Raw genomic sequence first — 12,293 nt, 5'->3', positions numbered from 1 at the left:
AATTACCAGATGAAAAAAGCCGGGATCAACTACTTACAATACAATAACACTACAATACAATCGACTTAAACATGCTAAGTCTGAGTTTTTCTTAATTCTAGTAATTAGTAGGATTCCTATACAGTCGTTTAGAATAAATAAATATGACCTTTTTATACCCGTATCTCTGTTGCACGTGCCGTGAAAAAAGAAAACACATTAGATGTTCCCTGTAATATAAACATTATCATCGCGATACAGGGAGAAAATACTAGGAATTTTCCACAGAAGTATCCACTTTGTATTAAAATGAAGATAATTAAACACTTAATAATCGTATGCAGGTAAATAGATAGGTATAATAGTTTATAAAGAAGCATGAAGGTTTCTTATTGATAGTGAACATATTTTTGAATACTTACCAAGGTGTTTAATTATTAATATTCTACGCGAGTAAATATAAAAATTTCTTACGTAATATGGGAGATAACCTTTCCTTGTGAACATTATTATTACCTTTATGGAATTCAGTTATCGGAAAAGTTAACAATTATTGGTGTTTTGTTAACATTGAGATAAGAATATATTAAATGGTATTTAAATACAAGGATGGTTTTTTATTACTATCTTGGAATACTCCCGAAAGAGCATCACAGATACCTTAATTCAGGATAACATCTTTTTTTATAGTAGAGTGGGCAAACGGACTTGTGGAGCGCTTGATCATAAGCGAGTCCACCGCCCATTCAGCAGGTGCGTTGCCTACTTTTTGAGGTGGGGGTACACTCTCTTCTTGAAGACACTCAAGTTGTAGTCATTTAGAAATGTCGCCGCGGGAAGGCTATTCCTTAATTAAAATTTATGCATAACTAGCGGTCCGCCCCGGCTTCGCCCGTGGTACATAATATTTACATTTTCTCTACATAAGAACCATCCTCGTACTTCAAGGAATATAATAAAAAAAGAATTATCGAAATCGGTTCAGCCGTTCTCGAGTTATGCGCTTACCAACACATTTTGCGATTCATTTTTATATACAAGAAAGATTATCATGTACAAAAAATACAATTTATTATCTCTGCATTCAAATTGAGATTGCGAATCTTCCCCCAAATAAACCGCCATAAATCGAATACAAAATACATTTTGTTTTAAGCTTATCTCCCCTTCGCACCTGTCACACAAAAAAACTATTTCAGAACTGACCACAACAAAAAAATCACGTAGAAATAACAATTTTCCATCGCTCAAAGCTGCCTTTGTTGCGTTCGGGATTCATTGTCCGAGAATTATCTCGATATTCCCAACAATACAAGAATAATCCTCGAATGTGATGAGCTTCTTGAAATATTACTATTGGTTACTGCTTTAGTAAGTTCGTATAGTCGTTAATATCGAGGACTTGTCTGAAGTTCAATAATGTAGCTAATTCTTGATGTATTGTTTTAAATTACATCTATTAGTTCTAAGAACTTGAAGTACGCATTCTCAAAGCTATCGATTGATAAGAAAGCGCTACATCACTCGATGAAGTAGTTTAAAGATAGACATATAAAAAACTAAGTTTGAAACTACCTCTATATTTTTTATAACATATCAACCTATCAACCTAGATTGTGCACAATCAATACTAGAATATATCACAATAGTTTTCAAATAGATATAAATATTTCCAAACTGAAAAACAGTACTGGATTTTTGCAAGTTTTGACGTGACAAGAGAGCGCAACATAACCTTATACATTACCACGAATTGTTTTTATTGATTGTACAGAGAATATCGAGATTTTGAAGCTTTATAATATATATTAAAAGCTAATCGTGTTATTACGAACACGATTTTCTTGTATAGAGCAATAAATTAATAAATTAATATCTTGTTCGCAGGTCCCTACGAATAAACCGCAATCCGCTGATGGACAAAAGGAATATTTTATTCGGACCTATCCTCATAGGAGGAACAGTAATTAAAAATTCGACAACTAAGTTAAATAAAGTAGCTGGGGTGTGCATTTGCACGAAGAAATGTATGCCGTCTTAATGGCATGCAAGGGGCTTTCAAATAAAGTAAGATATTTGTACCTAGATACAATTTGTTTCATTCCATTTTCAACATATTTCTACCCATTGAGCGTACCTACTATAGAATAGTCAGTTAAATATTTTTGTATCTATTTGTATAATATAGTTCATAACGCTTTTGCAAATTAATCCTACATGCGTGAGTTTCAAGTTACGCATTTTATTGCTACGAATAAACAAACTATATTATAGTAACTGAGTTAAAGACAAAAACTGTATCACGCCTACAAGACCAAATAAATCGCGTATAATACGGCCAATTAAAAAAGCTACATTCAAAACACAAAGTGACGTTTAAGGCGATTTCTCAACCAGCGCTACACCACACAATGGAGATATACAAGTGCGATATTTATGGCCAAGCACGATCGTTTGTTTAGCCCCACATGGTCCCGTAGCACGCAACAAGTACACAGACGATAAAGTTTCTGAATAATGGTCACTTCGCTTTAATTCAACGATTTTTGTAAAGCTCGTCATTTTGGTAATAAACTCGACAAGGTTTCTTATAGACCATGGGTTGAATATACGTGTATAGTTTCATGAAAAGAACGGGGGTGTTTTGGTATAGTTTTAGATAGATATGAACCTAACTACTTGCATAAAAAACTTAAATAAAAGTATTTTTCAAAGCTACTTAATTGACTATTACATTAATATGGATGATTTAATACTCGTACTAAATTATTAGATACCTATATTAGCGAAGGTGTAAGTATCCTATTGCTTCTCAAATACGAAATCAATTGCTTTTTAGATAGTAATAGTCCGGATAGTAATTTTCTCAGAAGTGGGTAGTTATTACTTATTAGTTACTAGAATATATAATGTGAGACATAAATATACATCTATAAATAAACTGAACCGACTTTATTAATCATTTAGGCCCGATAGGAAAAGTTTTGCTTAGTTTCCGACGAGTAGGTGATATTATATATGTCGCAGTCATCTGGTTGAATCTGCTATTTGATGACGAGAGCGTTCATAGAATGGCAACATTTTATTGAATGACTAGGCCGAACGTTGATTTAACAAGCGTCACTCAACGTCCAACTAGTTAGCGGATTGTAACATAGCCCTTTGGAGTAAAAAATGAACATAGCAGATTCAACTAGATGACGACGTCATATACAATGCCTTAAATTATTTATTAGCGCTTTAGTAAAAACCCCTAATTCATGTAGCTTTAAAACTACCATTTAGGTACTCATAAACGCTATTTCCATTCATTTTTATTATTCATTGCATCTATAAAAAAAAAGCATGCATATACCACGCATTAATATAAAGTGCATTTACGACTCCCAACCAGTTATAATAATTACTAAGTACGCCTTGTAATTGCTTGTAATTTGAGTTACGTTCACCGCGGTTGACAATTTTCTGCTTTATGTATTTATAAATCCTAATAGGTAGGTACTAGACTGCATATGAATACTGGTGCAAGTTTACAGCGGTTTATTGTTTTGAATAACATGTTATAAACGTGTTCTATGAATACTAATATTATAAGTAAAGGAAAATAAGCCATAATCCTACTAATATTATTAGGATGGATGTTTGTTACTCTTTCACGCAAATACAATTGAACCGATTACAATAAAAGGTTTAGTATGTAGGTAACTGAAGCCCTAGAATAAGATAAAGGCTAATTTTTATCCCGGAAATCCCACAGGAACGGGAACTATGCGGGTTTTTTTTGAAAACGGGGGCGCAGCCGCGGGCGGAAATCTAGTTTGATAATATGTATTTCGATGCTTATTTTGCAGGACATCTCTGTCTATATTTTTTCGACACGTTTTAACTTTTAAGGTTACTGATTCAGATTTCTGCTGATTTTCTCCACGAATTTTAAACTATAACCTTAACCTTTTAGTTAAATAGTTTGCGCGTTTGTACCTATGTATTTTCACAGTTTTAAGGTCAATGAAAATTCAGTTTATTATTTTCTAACGTTTAAGAAATATAAGTTGCAACAAGCAGTGTACTAGGAACTGAAATTATAAAATCGTATTAAAATGTAATTGTATACCATCTTGTATTTCATAATCTTCTATATATAAATCTCGTGTCACAATGTTTGTCCTCAATGGACTCCTAAACCACTTAACCGATTATAATAAAATTCGCACACCATGTGCAGTTCGATCCAACTTGAGAGATAGGATAGGTTTTATCCCGGAACTATTCGGGGTTTTCTCTGAAAACGCGGGCGAAGCCGCAGGCGGAAAGCTAGTATATTATACCACGTAAAACGAAACAAGATACTAAAGAGTTTCGTAATTTAAATTACATTGTGACTTATCCGAACATGATTTAACATAATCACATCGTGCTCTTCTTTCCACATGAGGTATCAAAACAATATCAATATTCCTTTCGTTGAGTTTGTTGTTCGTTGAGTTTCTAGCAATTTATTTCGAATCGAGAATTGCGGAAAACGTATACTTATCTGAGGATCTGTTACTATTCCTATGTAAACATTGAACAAGACTTTACAAGACTGTAATACTAGATACTAGAGTAAGAGTAAAATACCTATTCTGTTAATAAAAAGACTACTCGTAGATTAGTATGAATATGAAAAAGTAATATAATATAGCCCGTATTACGAATATATTAATATGTACTAACTTAGAATACGCGACTTTGTCCGCGAATTTCGACTATTTATCTATATTTTAAAGACTGTCCTTCTTGCGTAAGCGTTGAAAATAATATACGTAGAGCGTTATAAATCTAACATAAAAATGTTTAAATTTTGTATAATGCACAATCGATTAACGTAGAGTTTTGCATTGTTATTATTTAATGCATATTTGGGTAAGTGCCAATAACTCATGTGATATATCATATAAGAGTAGGGAAATATTTATATAGTTAATTTTCTGTACGACTCCTAGTTTGATGTCGGATAAAATATTAAATTTATGTTTGTACACAACCGAACCCTTCATGAACCTATCATAACAAAATAAGTAAACTTGCTAATAGAAAGCCATTATAACAAACCATATTATTTCTAATCAATTTGTTTTTAGAGCTTAATAATATTAATCGATCATATTAGAATCGGTCCATACGATTTAAGGCATGACACACTTGATAATATTATATTAATCTTTTTTTTCAATATATATACTTAGCTTGCGACCTGAGGAAGGACATGGGATAGGTTTTGTCGCTGAAATCCCACGGGAACGGGAACTATGCGGGTTTTTCTTTGACTACGTGGGCGAAGCTGTGAGAAAACTAGTCTATACTAATATTATAAAACTGAAGAGTTTGTTTTTTTTGTTTGTTAGATAGCCCATTTATCGTGGAAGGCTATATATATAACATCATCACGCTGAGACAAACAGAGGCAGAGCCACGCAGGTGAAACCGCGGAGCGCAGCTAGTATAAAATATAATTGCAGACATTAAAATAGCAAATTTTGATTAAAAGCAATTATCGCTTTTCATCAGTCAAACCACATAATAGTTTGTCCAAGTAAGCATCCTTTTTATTAAATTTTTAGAAATTAATAAAAAATCATGAATCTATAAGTTTGATTCGATTCATTTATTCATGCAAAACGCCCGCGTGTACCCACTATAATTCCGAACCAGTATTAATAATTTAAAACTATAACTAAATTGCTTTTCAAGCTAATTCCCGTAAAATGTTTACCGAACTAACTCTCGTGGGAACAAAATTACTGATCCTATGAAAATATTTGTTTGTTGGCTTTTGGGGTATCGGTAAAGGTGTGATTTGACAACTTATGTGGACACTGGTCATTAGCTGAAAATTTTGTGGGAATATGGAAAAAAGTGCGAAGGGTCCGTTGTTTAAAAGGAGGTTTTTAAAAGGCGTGATATTTAAGCTCTCCAAGCTTATAAGCAACACATTCATAACACTTAAATACATTGAAACATACATATTAATTCTTCCTTTTTGGTTATTGAGACTTTTTAAAGCTTGTATTTTATAAAAAGACTTTGTAATTACTTAAATTTAGTAAATGCAGTTAATATTGTTGCTTCAATAAATAAAATCAAAGACTACGTTATTTTAAACCCATTCCTGACTTTTTAAAGGACAAGAACTAATAATAATTAAATAAGAAAAGTTAGTTCCCAAATCCCCTTTCCAATAAAAGCAATTTTCTATGACTTAACCCACAAAATAAACGTACAGTACTTAGCTGAACGGGTAATTGAGGTGTTCGACGAGAATTCCTTGAATGTAATTCAATATTCATTGATTTGCAGCGACGTATACTGGCTCTAATTACTGAGCAATTATTCGCAATTGTTATATCAAACAATTTTCTTTTTAAATCAATTTAAGTTTTTTTAACTCAGTCTCTCTGTTTTATTTTTTTAAGTAGAGAAGGTATATGTGTGTTTGCCGCTTAATTTAATTTTTAGTGTTTAAGAAATGATATCCCATATTGTATTAGTTAAAAACATGCTTTTGTGGATACTGCAGAGGTGTTCGTTATGAAATAAAATATACCGTTGAAGTACATTATAAGCTGACGAGTATAATTTTATTTCCATGATATTTCTGTGATTCGGTGAAAAAGATTTATTTAGTATTACTTTCCACGAAACATCTAAATGAAAATATCCAATCGCGATCTATTTTGTTCAAATAAATAATATGGTAATATTATCCTGTTCAATCACATTTCGCCAAAAACGTATTAACATGAAAATTGTATCGTTAAACGTTTTCCTTACAAAGTTAGCGACATCAAAAGAGTAAATAACTCTTATAGACCTGTAAGTAATGTAATAAACGGTGAATGAGGGAAAATTCAAAGGAAATACGTCCGTGGTGACGAAATGAGTTATGCTCGAATCTCATTTTCGTGGCTATAGAGATTTTAAGAAAGTACTAACAGTAAATGGTGGCTATCAAGGTGAAAGTATTAACATTGGTGAGGTAGGAATCGAGAGAGCCCCTACTATGGAACTTAGGCTTTGCAACAATTGGGTATAAACAAATGTCGATAATATTTGCATTATTCACTGCATTCAATTTACTTAGTCATATCTGCACCACATATTAATAATTTTCTTTTATTGTGTATCTATTAAAAAAAATTTTTTTTCTTCATTCCTTAAAAAATTCAGACCCTGCCTTTTCAAGTTACTGAAACATCATCCATACTCTATAAAATTTACCAAGTCAGTTAGTTTCAGTGAGTCTTTTACTGGGTAGTTGTGAAATTTGTTAGTTTATATTTGAATGGTTGCTGTTTCTGTAGAGAGCTGAATGTTCTTCTGATTTAATTTTAATATCTCTACTTCTTATTCTTTCTCGTATATAAAATTCGGTGAGTTGACAACAATAAATAACATTTTCATTAAAATTCCACACCACAAGTAGGGGCTGCGTCGAGTGAAATACCGCACCTGAATTTTTAAGGTATGAAGTTTCGCCTCAGCTTAGTATCATTTTAAAAATCTTTGGCTCTGAATGACACTTTGTACACCTTTTGAGGATTTCACGAGACTATACGAGACGGTCATTTTAAAAGAAATTGAGATAGGAATTTTTCATTTTTTCGCGAAGTATTTTTGGCACTAGAGAGATTTTAATAAGGAACGCTTTGAGGGTCCTATTTGCATACGATGCGAGGCTACGCTCGCCAGTTTTTTCCTTCCCGACACTATTTGGTTCTTTATAACAAGATACTGCGTTATATAACCCGCTGTTCACCGGTAACATTACTATTCATATGCTGTTTATTGAAATAAATGAAAGACGCTGAACGTTTTCAGTATTTGGGAAAATCTGTGGCGAGAGCCGTGTTATATTTTTGAGTGTGAAATTATGTGGAAAATTTTAATATTTATGCGGGAAATGCGGGAATGCTGCATGAATTTTGTTTCTGTATGTGTGCAAATTATAGTTTAAGTTTAGGTATAGTATAACAAATAATATAATATTTAGAATTGTAGGTATTGTATAATATGTGTACAATTCTAATTTTAATTACTATTAAAATATTAACATTTTCACAAATAAATTGATTACATTTATTCAATTAAAAGATAATAACAACTAAGCTTAAGATTATTGTAACATATCTTAGATAGGGTTTGATCTAAGATTTGATCATTTAATTATAAACTGGAAAACAAATTGTAAATGTGTCTGTTTCCATAGATTTTTACATGTGAAAATGTTAATTAAATAAAATATTTGAAGTCTTTACTAACTTTTTAGTCAGTAAAGACATTTCTGGTAGTTAGATTATACATCTGTTTCTCCTCAATAAGAACTTATTCTCTCTTACATTTCCAAGCTTAAAGATCTTCATCACTATTGAGTATAGGTAAGACTACTATCAAACTAATCACGTTCAATGTTTACACAAACTATAAATAAAATATATCATATTGTTAACTATAACTATGACCCAAATAATATTATAATGATAAACAGAAGCGAACTATGCAGGTATATTATAATTTATAACGTCATATCATCTCCATTAATTAAAGTATACTCAGCATCTTCTCTATTTACTTATTAATGAGATCGTTTGCTTATTATCGCGGAATTACATTTGATTACACGAAGATTAATTTCAACTTTCCTGTTTTAATATGTATGTTATAATGTCAATTGTTAATTTGACCTGCCCCCCTAGTCAAGTGGCTTTCTGTTAGCGTAGCGTTCAATAGAATAGACTACGATTGTATGAGATTGACGTAAGCTGTAGATAAAGATTGACGTAAGCTGTAGATAACGTTTATCTACAGCTTACGTCAATCTCATACAATCGTAGTCTATTCTATTGAACGCTACGCTAACAGAAAGCCACTTGACTAGGGGGGGATGGAGTAGTGATTCTAATTATTGTTCCAGAAGATTCCATGGTCAGTCGTACTGTTTATGTGTTGCGTCGGGGATACTAATAATAAGACTGAAGAGTTTTGTTTATTGGATGGTTCAATTATCACGGAAGGCTTGATAGGTATACTTAATATCTTGCTTCAATTTTATTAGTAGCAGAGCATCAATTAAAAAAAAGTTGCAGAAATATGTCTAAGTGACATATCACACTAGCGGATTGCGAGCGGTTTCAAAGCGGAGCGGGTGCGCAACGAATACGTTGCGGTTGCGCAGCGAATTCGTTGCGGACGCGTGGCAGATGCGCAACGTTTACGTCGCAGTCATGTACACTCATTAACAAAATGGAATCCGTGCTGGTTGTTACTTATAACTTGTGATAGTATAATAATTATGAGATCATTATTTTTTACGAGTTTCATAACATGTTAATGTTTAGGGTATTGTTTTATCTATTAAATCTTGGTCGAAATGCAATCAGATAACTTAATTGCTCATTAAGAAAGTTCATTAGTGAAATAAATGTTAAAGCTCCTTAACTAAAACAGGGCTATCTTATTATTAGATAAATAGCAGTGAATAGAAAATTTTATCAAGCAACCAGCAACTCACTATCACTTTGCTCATAATTAGGTTCACAAAATCTCTTTATAACATACGTTGCTATGGGAGAGATTATACTGGTCAGTCGTTACATACTTTTGGAATGTATGGTACATTCTAAAAGTCCTAGTAATTCAATTTTATAGCACCTTTTTTTAACAACTCCAGTTGTTATTACATCTTTAGTTAACTGTTAAGTAAGTGCATTTCCACAGTACGGTTAAAAAATTGAGTGCTACAGAAACGATGGAAATATTGAATGGAAGTTAGGCAAGGCGGAAGGGCTGGCTTTTGTGCGAGAGTATACAAAATGACGCGTCCGCAACGAATTCGCTGCGCAACCGCGGCGTGTTCGTTGCGCGCCCGCAACGTATTCGTTGCGCACCCGCTCCGCTTTGAAACCGCTCGCAATCCGCTAGTGTGATATGGCACTAACATTTCTTAATTCTTTTGAAAGCAGACGAAGGTGACGTGTTGTTAAGCCTAGGTTTCGTATGTCTTTGTATATCAGCAATCAAATTTTGTTTATGTTTTTCGTGTTTTAAATGGATATCTCGTTTAACTTACCTTTTATCAATTTTATGGTTGGCTTTATATCAGCACGAATGTGACTTATTGTTTTTAATAGATGTAGAGCTAATATAGTCCTACCACTTTTTATAGTTTACAATGAAAATCCTCATTTACCAAGTTACATAGATAGATAGTTTAGTCATCTATTACAATAAATGAATTTCGTGCAAGTTTTGTAGGAACTACTTAGTAAATTACGTGTTCCCAAACGATCTTGAGCATCGAAGCCATTTCTCTTATAACCGCTCATTCAAGGATCCTCATAGTTTCAGGTTACTGTCAGTAAACAATCTACGAACTAAGTAAATTAAGACTAGGTTAGTCTATTGGAAGGAAAATATTTATTTGCTAGAATTGTTATAGTTTGCTTATAATTTGGAACTCATTAAATTCATTCATGATATGAGGTTATTACTGATTTATAAGTATAATTAATGTTCGATGATATTTCAGATTATATGTAATTTCATTTGTGTTTTTCGTGGTGCCTAACAAACTGGTTATTTAAAATTTTAACTAATTACATAGGTAATAAAAAAAATTGATCGAATTTAACAACAGTTTGTCAAACCATATGAAAGATAATAAAATCTAAGCAAGGTAAAAGAAACAAAACAAAGGTTCCATCAAATCTCTTTATTCAACAAAATCACAATTATTTACACATTGTATTCCAGGTTTCTGCAATTACAATAAAATTTTTACGTAACTATAGCATTACACAACTTTTTACAAGGCGGAATCAATCCTAGGGTTTACATTAAATAAAACGCATAGCTTATTATATTATGGCGATGTTACAAAATATACTATGAATTTATAAAATATAATATAGGTAGTGATATTGGTACTGCATTGTCAACTGATTTCTTTTTCTTTATAAGAGAAGTAAATTTATGTATGTAGGTACATTGTGCGACGTACGTTTGTTGTTATGTATGTATGTATTAGATACATTTTAGCCAATATAAGTAAAGTATAGCGTGGTATAGCATCAGTTCCAGACGTAGGTACTGCTTCGTGGAAGATGAAAAGTGCGTTAGTTAGCCAATCAGATTTCAGAAAAGCGGCAGCATGGAAATCTACCATCACTATTTCTGAAAATGTTGCTCTGAAGGCAATTTTAGTCAGTTAGTTAAGTTGATTGCAAAATAGTAGTAAGTAAATATAAGTAGCTTCAAGGAATGTCTAAGTAATATAATCACATTTTAACAAGACTATATTATTATATAAATACATTAAAATATGGTAATTATCTTAATTATTTAAAAGAATATAAATAATGATTTGGTCGATCAACTTAAGATTTTTAAAGTCGAGAAAAATCATACCCAAATCGAAATGCTCCGTAATTTTCAAGATTACTTTACAGTTTACATACTTATGTGTATAATTAAATAAAACCTATGATTTATTGACATGTTTTAAATACACAAAACGTTGTACTTTATACGAAAACTAATTATAAAAGTGAAGCCAGGTAGGAAAATATTTATTGTGTACATTAACAAAACAAGAAAAAACTTCTTTCAAAAATGAGCTTATGAAAATAACTTCATTTAATTGAGTCTCAAATGTTTATTTTTTATTCAGAGTTTGGTGTAATATTTGAATGAAAATTTGCTATAAATTCCATTAAAAACTAAACACGAAAAGACTTTCCCAACAAAGATAAGCATTCCCTTAAACATAATAATTAATTATATACATTTTTAATTACCCATTAATAATATTGTTCTCTCAAATTATCTTTTATTCTTAATTAAATCTAATTCGTTCCACATTTTCAAATTACAATCACAAATGGATACATAACATTACTATGCTATTTATCTAAAAATATGTTTTTCAGTCATGACCTATACAATAAGAAAATAAGTACTATAAGTTATAAAGCGTTATATATACATGCTGTCCAAGAAATTATACATAAGTTGGTAACACTAATACATATTTCAATTGATTACAAAATAAATTACTTATATGATATGCAATTCCGAAAAATAGGATTTTTAAACTACTGAATGTTTGAGCTTTTTTAATATCGATTATTATTTATTATTTAAAAATATGTAATCGACTTCATTGTATGATTTAAAAACTGTTATTATAATTATAAGTAAAATTTTGATTAAATCTTATACAAGCACGATTTATATGAATAGTGTTGAAAAATAAACAACACTGGTTGAAATTCAGT

This window comes from Colias eurytheme, chromosome 7, assembly GCF_061535395.1.
Source record: "Colias eurytheme isolate Ceu_HAF_F1 chromosome 7, ilColEury1 Martin Lab GWU primary, whole genome shotgun sequence".
Taxonomy (NCBI): Eukaryota; Metazoa; Arthropoda; class Insecta; order Lepidoptera; family Pieridae; genus Colias; species Colias eurytheme.
This window is presented reverse-complemented; position numbering follows the sequence as displayed.